This window comes from Leptonychotes weddellii, chromosome 7 (assembly GCF_054177405.1).
Source record: "Leptonychotes weddellii isolate Sample4059 chromosome 7, ASM5417740v2, whole genome shotgun sequence".
Taxonomy (NCBI): Eukaryota; Metazoa; Chordata; class Mammalia; order Carnivora; family Phocidae; genus Leptonychotes; species Leptonychotes weddellii.
Window position 1 is genome coordinate 99,532,464 of NC_138375.1, and position 16,573 is coordinate 99,549,036.

At 39.8% G+C, this 16,573-nt stretch overlaps 1 long non-coding RNA gene across 5 annotated transcripts in view; it reads right to left on the minus strand.

The window, feature by feature from the left end:
• Positions 1-16,573, minus strand: part of LOC115943399 (uncharacterized) — a 64,644-nt gene that overhangs the window by 2,348 nt on the left and 45,723 nt on the right. The window contains exon 3 of one of the 5 annotated variants that reach the window (XR_014147182.1): positions 7,634-13,735. The exons of the other annotated variants lie outside the window; for them this stretch is intronic. This is a non-coding gene — a long non-coding RNA (uncharacterized LOC115943399). Of the gene's footprint in view, positions 1-7,633; positions 13,736-16,573 lie in introns of those variants that run through there. 5 annotated transcript variants of the gene reach the window in all.

The window sequence follows — 16,573 nt, forward strand, 5'->3', positions numbered from 1 at the left end:
GGGCATGTATGCATATGTGTGTGCGTGTGTATGTGGTGTGATGGGGTGACTACTGGGGGAGGCACAGGTTGGGGAATCTTGGGAGATGGGTCAAGGTATGAAGGATGTTAGTTGGAATTTGAGCACATTGCTGCAAACAATACTGAGAAAGATCATCTGTAATCTAGAGAGATACACGTGATTAAGAGATTAGAGTGGAATGAACTCTGTGGTCATGGACCAGAAGAATGGGGTAGACGTATGCCTGGAACAGAGGGGTCTATGAGGCCATCTGTAAACAGGGGTATGTATAGAGTGCACCAGTGGGTCAAGCCCGGCTGTTCAACGATGTCTTATTGGGCTGGACAGAAATACTTTACTCGGTGGAAAACAATCCCTTCTTGTCTGGATCTGAGGCTACTGTGAGTGCTAAGCCTTTAAGTTTTGAAGCCCAGAGTCAGCACGGAAAGCCAGGACCAGCAGCATCCAGGGATGGCGTCAGCAGCCAGGCAGGGGCCTGGGCACAAACGGAAGCTCGGGGCTAAGCTGTGAGCCAGGAATCAGCCAGGCAAGGAGCCAGAACACAGGCGGCCAGCAGGCTGGGCAGAGGATGCTCACAGATAGGCAGTGATCAGGAAGATTCAAAACTCTCAGGAGCAGGGCTGAGAACACAGGCCACGATCACGGCCCTTCTGCAGATGGTCTCACTCCCAGCAAGAGCAATCGCAGATCAGTCCAATGCTTTTGGGTCCCTCCTAGGGACAGGATGGGAAGGCAGTACTTATCTCTGTGCCCATTGGGTGAAGGCGACCCTCTGGGCAGCTGAAGCCCAGGCTGGATGCCCCTGATAAGAAGAAAGAGCTCCCTCCTCCAGGCAGGTGCAGGATGCAAACCCTCCCTCCAGGTTTAGTGAGCAAAATGTAGTCTGGATTCAGCTCCCCTTGCCTCTCAGCAAAACCTTTGTGCAAAGCACAAAGCACATCACTGCATGAGGTGACCCCAGCGTGGAGGCAGGAATGAGAGACAATTGTTCTGAATGCTGGAATACACTGACCAGATCTTGGCACTATTGACCAGAAGTCAGGAAAATTTCTCTGAATGCTCTGTACCTCCTCAGACACAGGGGTGGTAAATTAGTCATCGCCAGAGGGATACAAAACATTAACACCGGGCTAATTGGGGAAACCAGGCCCAGGGCATTATGCTGCCAGCCAGCCCATCCAGTAAGGGGCTGGCTGGTGCAGGGGATGGCTGAGAAAAGCTACTAAAAGGCCTTGCTGCCAAAAATACTGTTCCAGTTGAATGGTAAGCCATGTTCCCCGCCCTGGCAACTGAAGGACAAAAGCTTCTGCTGTGCTCCTTTTAAGATCAAGAAAACATCACCTTGTTGTGGAGTTACTGCCGAAGACTTTAGGACACTTGCATCAAAAAGCAAGTGTCCTATACACTTTGCTGCTCTGGAGGACCAGTGCCCCTGACCAGTACGCTCTGGTTTTGCTAGCCAAAGAAAGCCCTAAATGCCTCTATTTCTTGGTTTGTCATCTTCCCCATTTCCTTATCTGTAGCTACCATCTTTCCCAGTGAGTGTGTTGATTCTGGCAAAGAGGCTCTTGACCTGATTTCTGTTTCTGTTGGGTCTGACCAGTTAGGTCTTTCTTAGACTCATCTTTTGTTCGGTATTTCTTGAATACTTGAGATGTGCCAGGTGCCATGCTGGGGGAATGCATGGATAATGATGACATGGCCGCTCCCCTCAAGGAGTCTGCAGCGGGGCAAGAGGGAAGAGGTATCAACCAGCACTACGGTCTCTGACCTACAACCCAGGTGGACACGACTTTCCGGCTTTATGATGGTCCGAAAGCTATACACATTTAGTAGAAACTGTACTTTGAATTTTTAATTTTGATCTTTTCCTGGGCCAGCCATATGCACTACGATACTCTCTCCTAATGCTGCGCAGCTGCCGCGAACAGCCGGTCCCAGTCAACCACACTATCACAAGGGTGACCAATGATACACTGATAACCATTCTGTTTTTCACTCGCAGCACAGTGTTTCATCCACTGCCTGAGACATTCAACACTTTATTACAAAATAGGCTTTGCGTTAGATGATTTTTGCCGAACTAATGCCTAATGGAAGTGTTCTAAGTATGTTTAAAATAGGTTAAGCTGTGATGTTTGGTTGCTTAGGTGTATTCAATGCATTTTCGACTTAGGATATTTTCAGCTTATGAGGGGGTTATCAGGATGTAACCCCACTGTAAGTCCAGGGAGATCTGCAGTGGACAATGGCTGCCTATCTGAGGTCCATTCTCTCCTTCCTCTTCCTGTCAGAAGCCTAACACTGTTCACAAATCCTCTCTTAACTGCACGCGCACATGCGCGCGTGCGCTCGTGCATACTGAGCCTAGTTTAGGGGTGAGGCTCAGGGAATGTGAAGCCAGGGGCAAAATGAGTCAGAAGCTGAGTTTAAGGAGAAGGAAAAAGGGCTCACACTGAAAGTCCACGTTGTTGCCTGAAGGACTGGCTATTCTGTCCTAGAGCTGAGCTGCGTTAGCTGCCAGGACAGGGGCAACACAGGCCAATAGGACTGGAAAGAAAGCCAGTGTGTAGTTGTGGTTCATTCACTTTCACTGTTCTAAAATATTATATCATATGATTTTAATACAATTTATTTACACAGTCGATGGACATTGGGTTGTTTCTAACCTCTTAATTCTTGGAGGGGAGTTGTTTGATTTTTGTTATTGTAAACAGTGCTGTTATAAACATTCCTATACAGGTCTCCTGGTACCCAAGTGAATGTTTACATTTAGAGGCCAATACCTAAACATTTTTCCCATGAGGGCACCAAGTGGTATTTCCACCAGCAGTGTGTATTGCATTTGCTCCATATCCCCACTCACATTTTGTATTATGACACTTTTTAATAAAAACAAAAATCCTGTGATTTCCAATGCAAATTTGAATTTTTCTGATTACTAAAGAGATTAAGTATATTATCACGAATATTGGTCATTTGTGTTTCTGCTGTGAAAGCTTGTTCAAGGCTTTGTTCATTTTCATTTTGGGATATTTGTATTTTTCTAACTGACTTCTAGGAGTTCTTTATATATTCTGAATAATAATCATTTGCTTTACAGTGTCTCTTAATAAACAAATGTTCTTCATTTTTATGTACATAAAAATATTTCAATATTTTCTTCATGGCTAGCAAATTTTTGGTCATTTCTAGCAGGTTCTCTACATTGAAGTCATAAAGATAATGATCTATTTTCTGCTAAAAATGTTGAAGTTTTGTCCTACACATTTATGTGTAATTTATCTGGGATTAATTTTGTGTATGGTGTGAGGTAGGGATCCAATTACATTTTTTTTGTTATGGATAACTGACTGTTCCAGGACAATTTATTGAATTATCCTTCCTTCCTCCAGTGATTGCAGAGCTGCCTCTGTCATATATTAAGTTGCCATAATGCATAGGTCTGCTTCAGGGTTTTCTATTTTGTTCTATTACCAATTTGTTTAGTCCTCAATCAATACCACCTTGTCTGAATTACCACAACTTGATGAAAAAGTGCTGATATCTGGAAGAGCAGATTCCCCACCTTAATCTTCAAGAGTGCTTAGCAATTCTTAGGCTGTGCTCATTAATATATGTTTAGAATTGTCAAGTTCTTTGAAAAACTCCATTGGGATTTTTATTGGAATTGCACTGAATTCATCAATTTGAGGAGAACTGACACCTTTATAATGTTGAGCTTTCCTATTTAATAAAACCATGTATCTCCATTTATTTAGGTCTTTTTTAATGTTTTCATTTCATTCAAAATTCAACTGCTTTGTGCTGGACACTACTCCAAAGGGCAAAAATCCCTGCCCTCATGAAACATATATTCTGGTTGGGAGAAGATAATAAACAAAATAAATAAGTAAAAGAATAAATAAAAGTAAAATAAATAAGTAATAAATATGTAAAAGTTCAGAAGATAGTGGGGAAACCAGCTATATGACTTTCTAGGGGAAGAGCATCTCAAGCAGAGGGACAGCAAGTTTAGGCTGGTTTAGTCTGTTCAAAGAACTCTGAGGAGCCCACAATGGTTGGAGTGGAGAAAATAAAGGCAGGAATTATAAATGAGGTCAGAAAGGTGACAGAGACCTATCACGTAAATCAGGGTGAGGCTGGGCTGATAGCAGAGGAGGGACATGATCTGACTGTGTGTAATAAAACAGCCTTGGCTGCTGTGTTGGAACTGATGAAGCAGGGAGAAAGCAGGAAGGCCATCCGTGAGGCTCCTACAATAATCCAGATGAAATATAATGGTGCCTTGGGTCAGAGTAGTGGCAATGGGGTGGTGGAAGAGGCCAGTGAAAGGTAGCACCAAGAGAACTTGCTGACAGAGCAGACAGGAGGTGGGAGAGGAGGCCAGGACTGATTAGCCTGAGAGATATGTCTGAGCATCAGACATATTTACCAAGATGGGGAAGAGTGGTGGATGAATAGGTTGGAGGGAGAATGTCAGGAGCTCAATACTGGACATGATAACTTTGAGATTTCTGTTAGATGGCTCAAAGGAGGTGCTCTATTGCCTGCTACCTATGGAAGACTGGAATTCAGAAGGAAGACTCCAAATAAAGTTATAAATGTGGAAGTCATCTGCACCAAAACAGTCAGAGTCCCAACAGAAAACAATGGCATACTCAAATTAGGAATATTTCAGGAGGGTTTATTTACAAAGGGATTATTAGAGGTGAGCATGCAAAGAAATACAAGGAATCGCTGAACATCCTGAGGGTTCCAAATTCTAAAAGAACAGGAGAGGTAGGCGTTATGGGAACTTGGAAACAGAAAGTTAGGTGGAGAAGGGGGCCTTGAGAGGAGTCATCTTGGTTAAGAGTCCCCACAAAGAAGGGGTTGAGGAAATAAATATCCCAACATCAGTCTTCTCTCTTCCCTGACTATGCTGCCACAGCTTGTTGTTGGTCACAACCAACTAGAAGTGAGAAGGCACAGAGGCCTGTCAATAAAGTACATACAAGTCAACCACCTGAGGCAGGGACCAGGTTGGAGAAAGATGGAGAAGAGATCTGGAGGGAAAGAGCAGATACCTGGAACAAGCAGATAAGATGGTATTTGAAGACAAGAGATTGAATGAGATGACTAGGTAATGCATATAGTCAGAAAAGAGAAGAGGTCCAAGAAGCTGAATAGATGAGGAATCCGCAAAGAGTACTGAGTGACTAGAAAGCAACTTTAGGGAATTAGGAGGTCTTGGAAGTCAGATGAAGAAACCATTTCAAGGACAGGTCTCATGGGTCTAGTGCTGCTGACAGGTCTAGTAAGATGAGGCCTGAGAACTGACCACTGGATGTGGCAAAGCAGAGCCTGCTGGTGGCACTGACAAAGAACAGTGGGAATGGGTAGGGGCCTCACCAAAGCAGGTCTATCTTAAGAGTGAATGATGAGAGAAAAGAATTGAGAATAGATAACTCTTTCAAGGAATTTTGCTGTAAATTATAAAACTATATATAAAGGGTTTGAGGTAAATGGGTGGTCACTAGAAGGGCATGTGGATCAAGACAGGTTTTGTTTTTGTATTTAAGATAAAAGGAAATAGTAGTGTATCTGTTTACTAACAGGAATGATTCTGTATTAAGGAGAAATAGTGGATGACACAATAGAGAGATCAATGGCTAGAGCAATGCCCTGGAATAGATAAGACGGGGTGGGACCTGGGGCATAAAGAGGGGGCTTAGGTTTAGTTAATAGCTTGGGGAGTTCATCTATAGGAACAGGAGGGATGTGGTGTGGTGCAGAAGCTAGCAGGTGTGTGCATGAAGTTGGTGGTTTGTGGATGTTCTCTTTTGATTGCTTCAATTTTCTCAGTGTAAGAGAAAGCAGGGTCATCGGCTGACAGAATCTGGGAAAAGCTGGCACTTTGTGCAGAAAGGAAAAAATATCAAGTAATCAACTAACTTAGTAGTCATCAAATTTTTTTCTTTGCATACCTCCTAAAATAATTTTGAAAGATGGTATCTCCTCATACATTTTAAAATGACATCTAAAATGTTTCACCATAAATTTATCATTGCATAAGATATAAATTCACTTATAACTAGTTGGGAAGAGGAGTTTTATTAAAGCAAAGTTATAAAATTTTTGAAACTCCTGAGTTATTTATCAAAATCACAAAGATTATGATTGAAAATTATTTTTATAAATATTTTATATCTATTATCAAAAATTATTTTTCAGTTCAGTTTAAGTAAAAGCAAAGAGTTCTTATATGAATCTTATGTGTATATTCCTAACTGAAGGAATAAACTATTGGAACTATACCAAACTAAAAAGCTTTTGCACAGTGAAGGAAACCACCAACAAAAAGAAAAGGCAACATACTGAATGGGAAAAGATATGTGCAAATGATATACCCAATAAGGGGTTGATATCCAAAATATATTAAGATCTACAATCCAATTAAAAAAATGGTCAGAGGACCTGAATAGACATTTTCCCAAAGAAGACATACAAATGGCCAACAGACACATAAAGAGATGCCCAACATCACTAATCATCAGGGAAATGCAAATCAAAAGCACAAAGAGATAATCACCTCACACCAGTCAGAATGGCTAAAATCAAAAAAGAAGAAATAACAAGGATTGGTGAGGATGTGGAGAAAGGGGGAACCCTTGTGCACTGTTGGTGGGAATGCAAATTGGTGTAGCCACTATGGAAAAGAGTATGGAAGTTCCTCAAAAAATTAAAAATATAAATACCATATAACCCAGTAATTCCACTTCTGAGTATTTCTCTGAAGAAAACAAAAACACTATCGCATGAAGAGACATATATCTCTATGCTTATTACAGCATTATTTAAAATAGCCAATATATGGAAACAACCAAGTGTCCATCAATAGATATACACAATGGAATATTACTCACACATCAAAAAGAATGAGATCTTGTCATTTGCGACAACATGGATGGACCTAGAGGGTATTGAGGTAAGCGAAATAAATCAGACAGAGAAAGACAAGGAGCATATGATTTTACTTATATGTGGAAATCTAAAACAACAACAACAATAAACAAACAAAGGAACAAAAACATTCTTAAATACACAGAACAAACTGGTGGTTGCAAAGGGGAAAGTGGGTGGGGGGATGGGCAAAATAAATAAAGGGGATTAAGAGGTACAAACTTCCAATTATAAAATAAATAAGTCACAGAGATGAAAAGTACAGCATAGGGGATATAGTCAATAATATTGTAATAATGTGTGGTGACAAATGGTGGCTACACTTATTGTGGTGAGCACTGGGTAATGCACAAAATTGTTGAATCAATATGTTGTACACCTGAAACTAATACAACATGGTATATTAATTATATTTCAAGAAATGATTATCTGTATAAATATTTTATATCGATCATTAAAAATTATTTTTAATGATCTATCTGCTGACAACTCAATTAGTTCTTTTCCAGCTTAATTAAAAGTAAAGAGTTGGGGGTGCCTGGGTGGCTCAGTTGGTTAAGCGACTGCCCTCGGCTCAGGTCATGATCCTAGAGTCCCGGGATCGAGTCCCACATTGGGCTCCCTGCTCGGCAGGGAGTCTGCTTCTCCCTCTCCCGCTCCCCACTCTTGTGCTCTCTCTCTCAAATAAATAAATTAAAAAAAAAAAAAAAGTAAAGAGTTGGAATATAACTGAGCTGTAGTAATAAATATTTCCCAAAAATGACTCATTCATTTTCTCAACATGTACAACAATATTTCAAATTATTTCTTTATCTAGTTTCTTACACACCAGGGCCATGCTCCATAATAAGATTCATAATAGATGAGATGCATGATTGAAAATATTTTTTTCATAAAGAAGAGAAGAGCAAACGTGAAAGAGGACTCCTGGATCTCAGACATTCTTAGGCACATTAGTTTTGGGAAAGAGTATATCTACAAAGTGACTGCCTCGACCACGAATCTCGTAAGAAGCCTTCATATGTTCTTTTTTTATTTTTATTTATTTTTTTAAAGATTTTATTTATTTATTTGAGAGAGAGAGAATGAGAGACAGATAGCAAGAGAGGGAAGAGGGTCAGAGGGAGAAACAGACCCCCCGCTGAGCAGGGAGCCCAATGTGGGACTCGATCCCGGGACTCCAGGATCATGACCTGAGCCGAAGGCAGTCGCTTAACCAACTGAGCCACCCAGACGCCCCATATGTTCTTTTTTTAAAGTTAATTTTTAAAAAAGATTTACTTATGTATTCTAGGAAGAGAGAGAGAGGCAGGAGGGGCAGAGGGAGAGGGGGGAGAGTTCTAAGCAGATGCATCGGTGAGCGCAGAGCCAGACGTGGGGCTTGATCTCATGACCCTGAGATCATGACCTGAGCCAAAACTAAGAGTTGGATGCTTAACCAACTGCACCACCCAGGTGTCCTGGATATGTTCCCTTTTAAAAATTGTGGTAAAATATATGTAATATAAAATTTACCATTTTAACCATTTTTAAGTATACAATCAATGGCATTAAATAGATTTACATTGTGGTACAACCATCTCTATTACTCATCTCCAGAACTTTTTTCACCTTCCTAAACTCTAATTTTGTACCTGTTAAACAACTCCCCATTCCTCCCTCCCTCCAGCCCCTGGTGACCACCATTTTACTTTCTGTCTCTATGAATGTGACTATTCTAGCTACCTCATATAAATGGAATTATACAGTACTTGCCTTTTATGTCACTCAGCATATGTTATCAAGGTTTATCCATGCTGTAGCCCGTGTTAGAATTTCACTTGTTCTTAAAGCAAAATCACATTCCATTATACATAAATACCACATTCGTTTATCCACTCATCTGTCAAAGGACATTTAGGTTGTTTCCACTTTTTGGCAATTGTGAATCATGCTGCTCTGAACACGGATGTACAAATTTCTGTTTGAGTACCTGCTTTTAATTCTTTTGAGTGTCTACCTAGGAGTGGAATGGCTGGATTACGTGGTGATTCTATGTTCATGTACCCATTTTGAAAACACTGGTATAGGAGAATGGGAATAGCAATGGACCAAAAAAAAACACAGCATAGTTTCAGGGAAGCAGTAGGGCCCAGTTAAAATGAGCAATCCTAAATTTGAAGTGAAACCAGTGGGCATGTTTGTGTTATTTTACTCTAGTCACACTCAGTTGCACAGGTGCGGGGCTAGGGTGGGGGGAGTGTTGGCTATGACTATGATTTTGGCTAAGCAGGCCAGCATGCAATGAAAATGCAAGGCAGTTGAAGATCTGCACATAATTCTTAGTGATTATAGTTATTGGCCATGAAATATATGCTGGGTAAGGACTTCAAGCAAGTTTTATAATCTTTTCCATTCCAACCTGGGGAGTCCTGTGTTAGGCTAATTTCTAGGTTCTTTATAAAAGAAAATCTTTTAAAAGATGTTTCCCAACTGTTTGTTGTTTGAGTATACAAATAAAATGTTGGTTTTAATATATTAATCATAGAATCAAACTAGCCTGAAAAACTCTCTTATTATGTACGTAGGTTCCTTGGGGTTCTCTCCAAAGTGGTCATACCCTCCATAAATATTATCAATCATGCTTCCTGCTTTTCAACCATTATGTTTTTCTTTCTTTTTCATATCTTGCTGTGTTGACTAGTAACTGCAGTATAATGTTAAATACAGAAGTGGTAATAGATGAGTACTATTATCTTTGGACTGATTTTAAATGGAATGCTTCTAACATTTCATTAATAAAAATGTTTACTCTAGGTTTTCGGTCAATACCTTTATCAAATAAAGGAATTTCCTAAGAGTTGGCTAAGAGTTTTTAATCATGATTAAATGTCGAAGTTTTTCAAATACCTTTTCTCCATCTGCTGAGATGATCCCATGGTTTTTCGCTAATAATCAGTTAATGGGTTATACTTACGTATTTCTTTATATTAAATGACTAGACCATTCCTTGGATTCCTAACTTGGTGATAATGTAATATATTTTTTATGTGATTACAGTCTTTGAATATTCATGACCTAAGGAGCTAGAGCTTATTACACCCATTTTACAGACAATAAACGAGACTTAGAGAAATATGTAATATGCATGAGACTCATACTCAGGAGGTGGCAGAACAGTAATTCAAACCCAGGTCTCGAGAATTTGTGCTGAATGAATATTGAATAGAAGCTTCAGGACCTTATAGACTCTTTAAACATTCCTTAGCTGGAAAAAAAAAAAAATGCTTTCCCATCAAATTAGTTCACCTTAGGTATTGGTCACGAAATGATGTTAAACGTAATTAGAGGAAAAGATGTGTATAAAAGTGGGCCTAAAAGATAATCCTAGTAGTTCTTCATTATTAAAGTTCTTTAAATACTTTATCACATTGGAATTTATTTAAAAAGGACCAACAGGGGACAGAAAATAATGAAATCAAGATAAAATTTCTTAACATGTAGAGTCTCTCTTGGTCAATGTTTCTACTAGTATTGCATACTCAGGACCAAAGAGAAATTGAAACCATCAACATTCAAGTCTTTGTTAGAGCTTCCTCGTTTCTTTAGTGAAAAAAAAGTGGTATTTCCTGGTCAGAAATGTTATGAGGAGATGGGGAACGAGCCTCTCCAATTAGAAAAGGAAGAGTAGCATGTGAAGGCCTATGTGAGAGCAGTGACAGGCAGAAAAACTAGGTCACAAAGGCTCTGAAAGTGGATCCCCCAACCTGCAAGACCCTAGCATGGGCCTCTAGGGCATAAACAAAGGCAGGAGACTCTCTACATAAAACTTTTGCCAAAATAGAATGAAGGAGTCAACAGTTGTCGCCAAAATAATATTTCATTGCTTGTTGAAAAACAGGCAGGAAAAACTACACTGTCACCTCTTCTGGGAAAAGCAAAAATAAAGTTGTATTTCAACCTTAATTTTCCATCTTGTGGGCAAAAATAAAAGGAAAATTACTTCTGGGCAATACTGCACATATTATAGAATAATGAGCCATCTTAGGCAGTTGAGCAAGAAGCAAAGCAAAGCAGTGTGCTGCTCTCTAGAAAAGAATAACACAGTAAGTTTCTTTAAAGGAAATCTTAAAGAAATGCTATATCAAAAAGGAGACACAATAAGATACACCAAGGGCCATCTAAGAATGCCACATTTATCTATATTAAAGAGACAGTGTGACACTTGGAAATAAACCGGAACTTCAGCATTTGGGATGCTGATATGATTCACGTGTGGCTCCTTCACCGCTTCATGGCCATCTCAACTTGATGTCATTTCACATCGGTTTCCTTCCTCCCTCCCTTTCTCCTTCTTTTTATGTTTTGGGTATTGATGCACTGAACAAAACAACAAATTCTTCTGTAAATCCAGCTATTAAGATGGTCCCAAGCACTACCAGCTTGCAAGACTGGCTTCTAATTGCACAGATATGGTCCCTCTATGTCTCTATGTTGGAAGAATTCTAAGACGGCCCCCAAGGTTCCTGTCCCTCGGTGTATATGTCCTGTATAATCCCCCTTACCACTTGAGTGTGAGAGGAACCTGTAAATATAATGGCATTTATACATCACATTATGTTATAATTACATTATGTTATATGGCAGAGGTATTTGTAGATGTAATTGAGACCCCTAATTAGTTGACTTTGAGTTAATCAAAAGAGAGATTAACCTAGGTGGGCCTGACCTAATCAGCAGAGCCCTCAAAAGAGATCAACAAAGTCAGAGAGCTTTCTCCTGCTGACCCTGAAGAAGCATCTCCTGCTGACCCTGAAGAAGCAAACAACTGTGCTGCGAACTGCTTCTAGAAGATGCTGTGTGGCAAAGAACCTGAGTGTGACTGCTAGGAACTGAGAGTTGTCCCTGACCAATAGCTAGCAAGAAGCTAGGGACTTTACTCCAATAACCACAAGGGACTGAATTCACCCAACAACCAGTGAGACCGTAAGAGGAACCTAAGCCTCAGATGACATGGAGCCCCTGCGGACACCTTGATTTCAGCCTGATGAGACCCTGAGCATAACACCCAGCTAACCCATATCCAGACTCCTGATCCATGGAAAGTACCAGATAAAAAATACAGATTGTTTTAAGCCAATAAGTGTACAGTAATTTTTCATGCAGCAATAGAAAACTAATAAATGTACCCTCAAACCTTAAAGTTTGATGACAGTATCTTTAATCTGGGGTTTTGAGGTATGGTATGGATTTATTACGTAATGTGAGAAGAAAAGCTAATGAGCTCCTCCATAATCTGGAAAAAGGTAGCTCTATTGTTTTGTTTTTAAAAGATTTATTTACTTATTTTGGTGGGGGGGGGAATGGGGCAGAGGGAGAGGTAGGGAAGGAATCTTAAGCAGACTCCCCTGCTAAGCACAGAACCTGACTCAGGGCTCAATCTCACGACCCTGAGATCATGACCTGAACTGAAATCAAGAGTCGGTCACTTAACTGACTGAGCCACCCAGGCAGCCTGCTCTATTGTTTTAACTGAGGGGATGTGATAGTCATTCATGCTGGTCACCAAGTGCTTCCAGCTCTCCCTTACTCCAGACCTATAATAGCTCTGTACTGTCTGTTCTCTCTGGTACAATCCTTGTTGGATGGAGTATGAGCATCATGTTGGTCAGTGTGTATCACTTCTGGGCCAGAACACTTGACCTATGCAGGACTCCCCAGAGCTCTCTTTTCCACTGCCCCAGGGCACAGCAATGCTCCTGATAGCCTGGGTCCTAAAGTGAGGTTATGTGGGGCAGAGCCTATCCCGCTGACCAATACGCTCACCTCTAGAATGAAAAATAAATGTTATTTTAAGACACCTCAACTTCGCAATTGTGCGTTACTGCAGTGTAATGTAGCCTGTGCTAACTAAATGTGGGAGTTACTGAACTACACACCCAAAAGGAACAGCCCTCCAGAGACCCAGACATGAGAAGGTCAGAGATAGAAGGACACACAATATCTTAAAATGTGTTCATATACCTAAATTATTTCCATTGGTCAATGTGAAACAAACAAACAAAAAACCCAAACCAAAACAGAACAGCTTCAGTTATGTTAACCTTAAAGATAAAACTCAGTTATTTTGCCAGCAAAAATGGGTTTATTTGGGAAGAGCCAAGAATTGTCATTTGGGACATGCAAGCCATGTCAAAACCACAGGCAACTCAAGAGAACAAAGGAGAGGAACACTCTTACAGAGGAAAGGGAGGAGCTGGGAGGGGGTCTTATAAACAAAAAGTCCATTGGAGTAAACTAGGAGTTTGAAGTGCAGTGGCTTTTCACAGGCAGAGCTGTGGCAGTTTCTCATTGGCTGGGCTGTTGCCGGGCGAGGAGAAAACCTTTCTTCTGCCTGCTAGTAAAGCAGTATTCATTTGGTCTGGGAAGGTTCTGCTCTTCCTGTGGGTTCTGCATTTGATAAGGAGTGGTAGGGCACGAGAGCTCCCCCTTCTGGCCTCCTGGCTCCATTTTAATGAGGCCTCCCTTCCATAATAAGTGCAAACAGAAGAAAAAACATGAGAACACCAATCATTACTGATCTATGCTGATCCTCACCCAGGATCTGTTAACATCTGCAAAGATCAGAACCAATCGAGTAGCTGGCTCTTCACTCCAGGGAGAAAAGTTGGGGGAGCTCTTCCTGGACAGCTCTTCTTAGTACAAATGTCATCATCAGTCTTTGCGAGTTCAGTGTTCCCTTAATTTTGAGAACATAGGGGGCAGAGCCTTCATATCTTGCTGTGCAAGACTGTCAAAGATAATTTAGAAGGAGTGTGTCTGTCCAGAAGAAACAAACAAACAAGCAACACAAACCAAGGTCTGATGAAAAAAAACAACACTGCCATCATAGGAGAAAAAAACAGATGAGCAGTAAAATCCTGTTTTTAAAAGGGCAAGAAACAATATCAGATTAATAGGAAGATGTGTGTTCAATAATCAGTTTGATCAGTTTTAAGGTCCTTATGAAAACATCTGGATGGTTCCTGTGACAAATACTAAACCTAAATCTTAAAGATAGAGATTCTGGTAAAATGTTCTTTGGGAAATTAGAAATTCCATTCTAGCAGATTTGGATTTTGAAGATAAAAATACCACTGGCTCTGTGAGTAGTGGGATACTTAAAGCAGGAATGAATAAATTAAGCTAATCCTATGTATATCTTTGTTAGAGTGACATCAATAATGTATAGCCAAGGATATGGATTGAGGAGTGAAAGAGATCTCCTGACCCCAACACCCAGGGCCTCTTGACCAGTGATTATAGAAGTGACTAGACGATACTTCTCAGATAGTGAAATTTCATCAAAAACATACATCACCAAGAACTACAGTGGACACTACTACTTGTGGAACATTTTTGAATTTGAATATATTAGCTGTTTCTACATAGCAAGAGAAAATGGAATGCTGAGGCAATAATTTGGTAATTTGGGCCATAAGCTTATATTTACAATGAAAACATAAAGTAACTATGACAAAACAGGTTGTTGAATCGAACTGAATCATGTAAGGTAATTGCTTCAATTCCCTATCCCACCTTTTTTCATATACACGTAGTCATAGCCTTTGGGAGAGATATGGATATTGTGGGTACTTGATTGTTGGACTTATATGCCATGGAACACATTCCTAGTGGTAGTCCAAGAGCTATTCTAGCTGCAAAATACTTGCCTGCTAGTCATATGCTCTTCTCACTCCAAAGCTAGCTGATATTACCAGCATATGGCTTCCATAGCAAGCTGGTTGCTATATTTTTCGGGTTCTATCTATATTTCCCTGGACCTGTGCAATGAAGTCATCTGGATGAGGAGAACAAAATGCAGCATTCTTTAAAGAAATGTCATTCTGCTCTCACACATTCTCCTCTCACAACAGAGAGAGGCAACAATTTATGGTACATTTAAATATAAATCAATACATCAGATTTAACAAATGAATGATCTTATCGCCAAAGTGATGTGAAAATAGGCACGTGATGACTTTTCATGTTCCACCCAAAATTGTAAAAAGTTGGCACAAAAGAGGTAGTTTGGGTCCTTCAAAAGAATCACTTCCTTCTAGAACCAGAATTCTCCCCTGGTTTCTCAGCTTTTCTTCTAAATAGAAATGCTGACGCTTTATTAGTTAATCAATAAGACATGATACAGAGTATGGTTATCATAAAATAATCATACCCTGGAGCATTTTGAGGCATGAGCCACTTGCCTCTAATCAGATTGGGTTGAGATTACCTCTGGATAACCACACTCTTGGGAACTGTCTCATTTCTATTATAAGTACATTTTATAATAGGGAAAAATGTACATTTCTGTGGGGGGAAAATGAAGTTGGCAGCTTCTACCTAGCAATCATTTCAGTTGAGCCGAGAAACATTCCTCTTTTGAACCAAGTCAAACTATGCTTGGTCTATTCAAGTAATGTCAGAGAAAAGAGGCAGCTCACATGCAGCGTGGGTAATGCAATACAATGGAAACTGTATTTTACTTTGGCATTGCAAGCTTCAAATTATATGCAAACATTAAAAAGGGCATTTGAAACTTGGCATGCATGTTTATAAATGGCACATTTTGAATCTGGAGTGGGTTTAGGTGTCTAGGTTACAATAACAGATGATCTCCAATGTAAAAATGGAACAAAGCCTTTCTTTAACTTCCTACAGAGAAAGATGTTCATTTCTGCTTCAATTATAATCCCAGGCACACTGCAGATTCCGTTAAGAGCAATTTCCCTCTATTTCTCCTTATCCCGACCAGCCAAAATTTTTAATCAAATTACATATATTGTAAAGTTAAAGACAGAAAAACCCAGTGAGCCATGAAATACACTTTACAACAGTGTGTATAGCAGTTACCCTATTGGTTTAGAATGATGGAAAAATCCATTTAAAATGTTAGATGAACACAGTGGGCTGCAGAGATGATTATAAACTCTTAGAGCTGTAGGTTTTAATCCTATTTTTCTATGAATAGTATTTATATCCAGGAATTTTTAACATGGAACAAATGATAAAGAAAAAAAAGATGAAAACACTTATGTGAATTGCTTGGTGATGGAAGTAAGGATTTGTAACAAATAATGACAGTGAGATACAAGAAAGTCCAACATTATTGCCATATTGATACAATCAAATGACACTGTGTTGGTCTTTGTTAGCTACACACCTCTCATAATAAAAACGAAATTATTTCAGGTTGATCTTTTGAATGAAAGGAGACAGAATGGAACACAATCCTGAGATGCCATGAAGAGAAACTGCCTCATTTATGGATTTCCTACACTGGAATTAAATTTAGCTTTTATATGGCAACACTGCATTTGATTAATGAGACACCTCTTCAATACTGGTTATTTCAAGAGTCTCAGAATATCTGTCTTGGGCCCAAAAATTGCTTAATGCTTCCTATTATTTCATTTCCCCAGAATTCGACTTGATTTCTGCAAAACATCTAGGGCAACTGGGCTCCTGACTTGAAAGAAATGCGGCCTGGCCAAAAGGAAACCAAGCAAGGGATTTTTACTCATCATTAAAAATTCAAGTCACGAACTAGATGGAAGAGTCTATTTTTAATTATTCAGAGAGCAGAAAG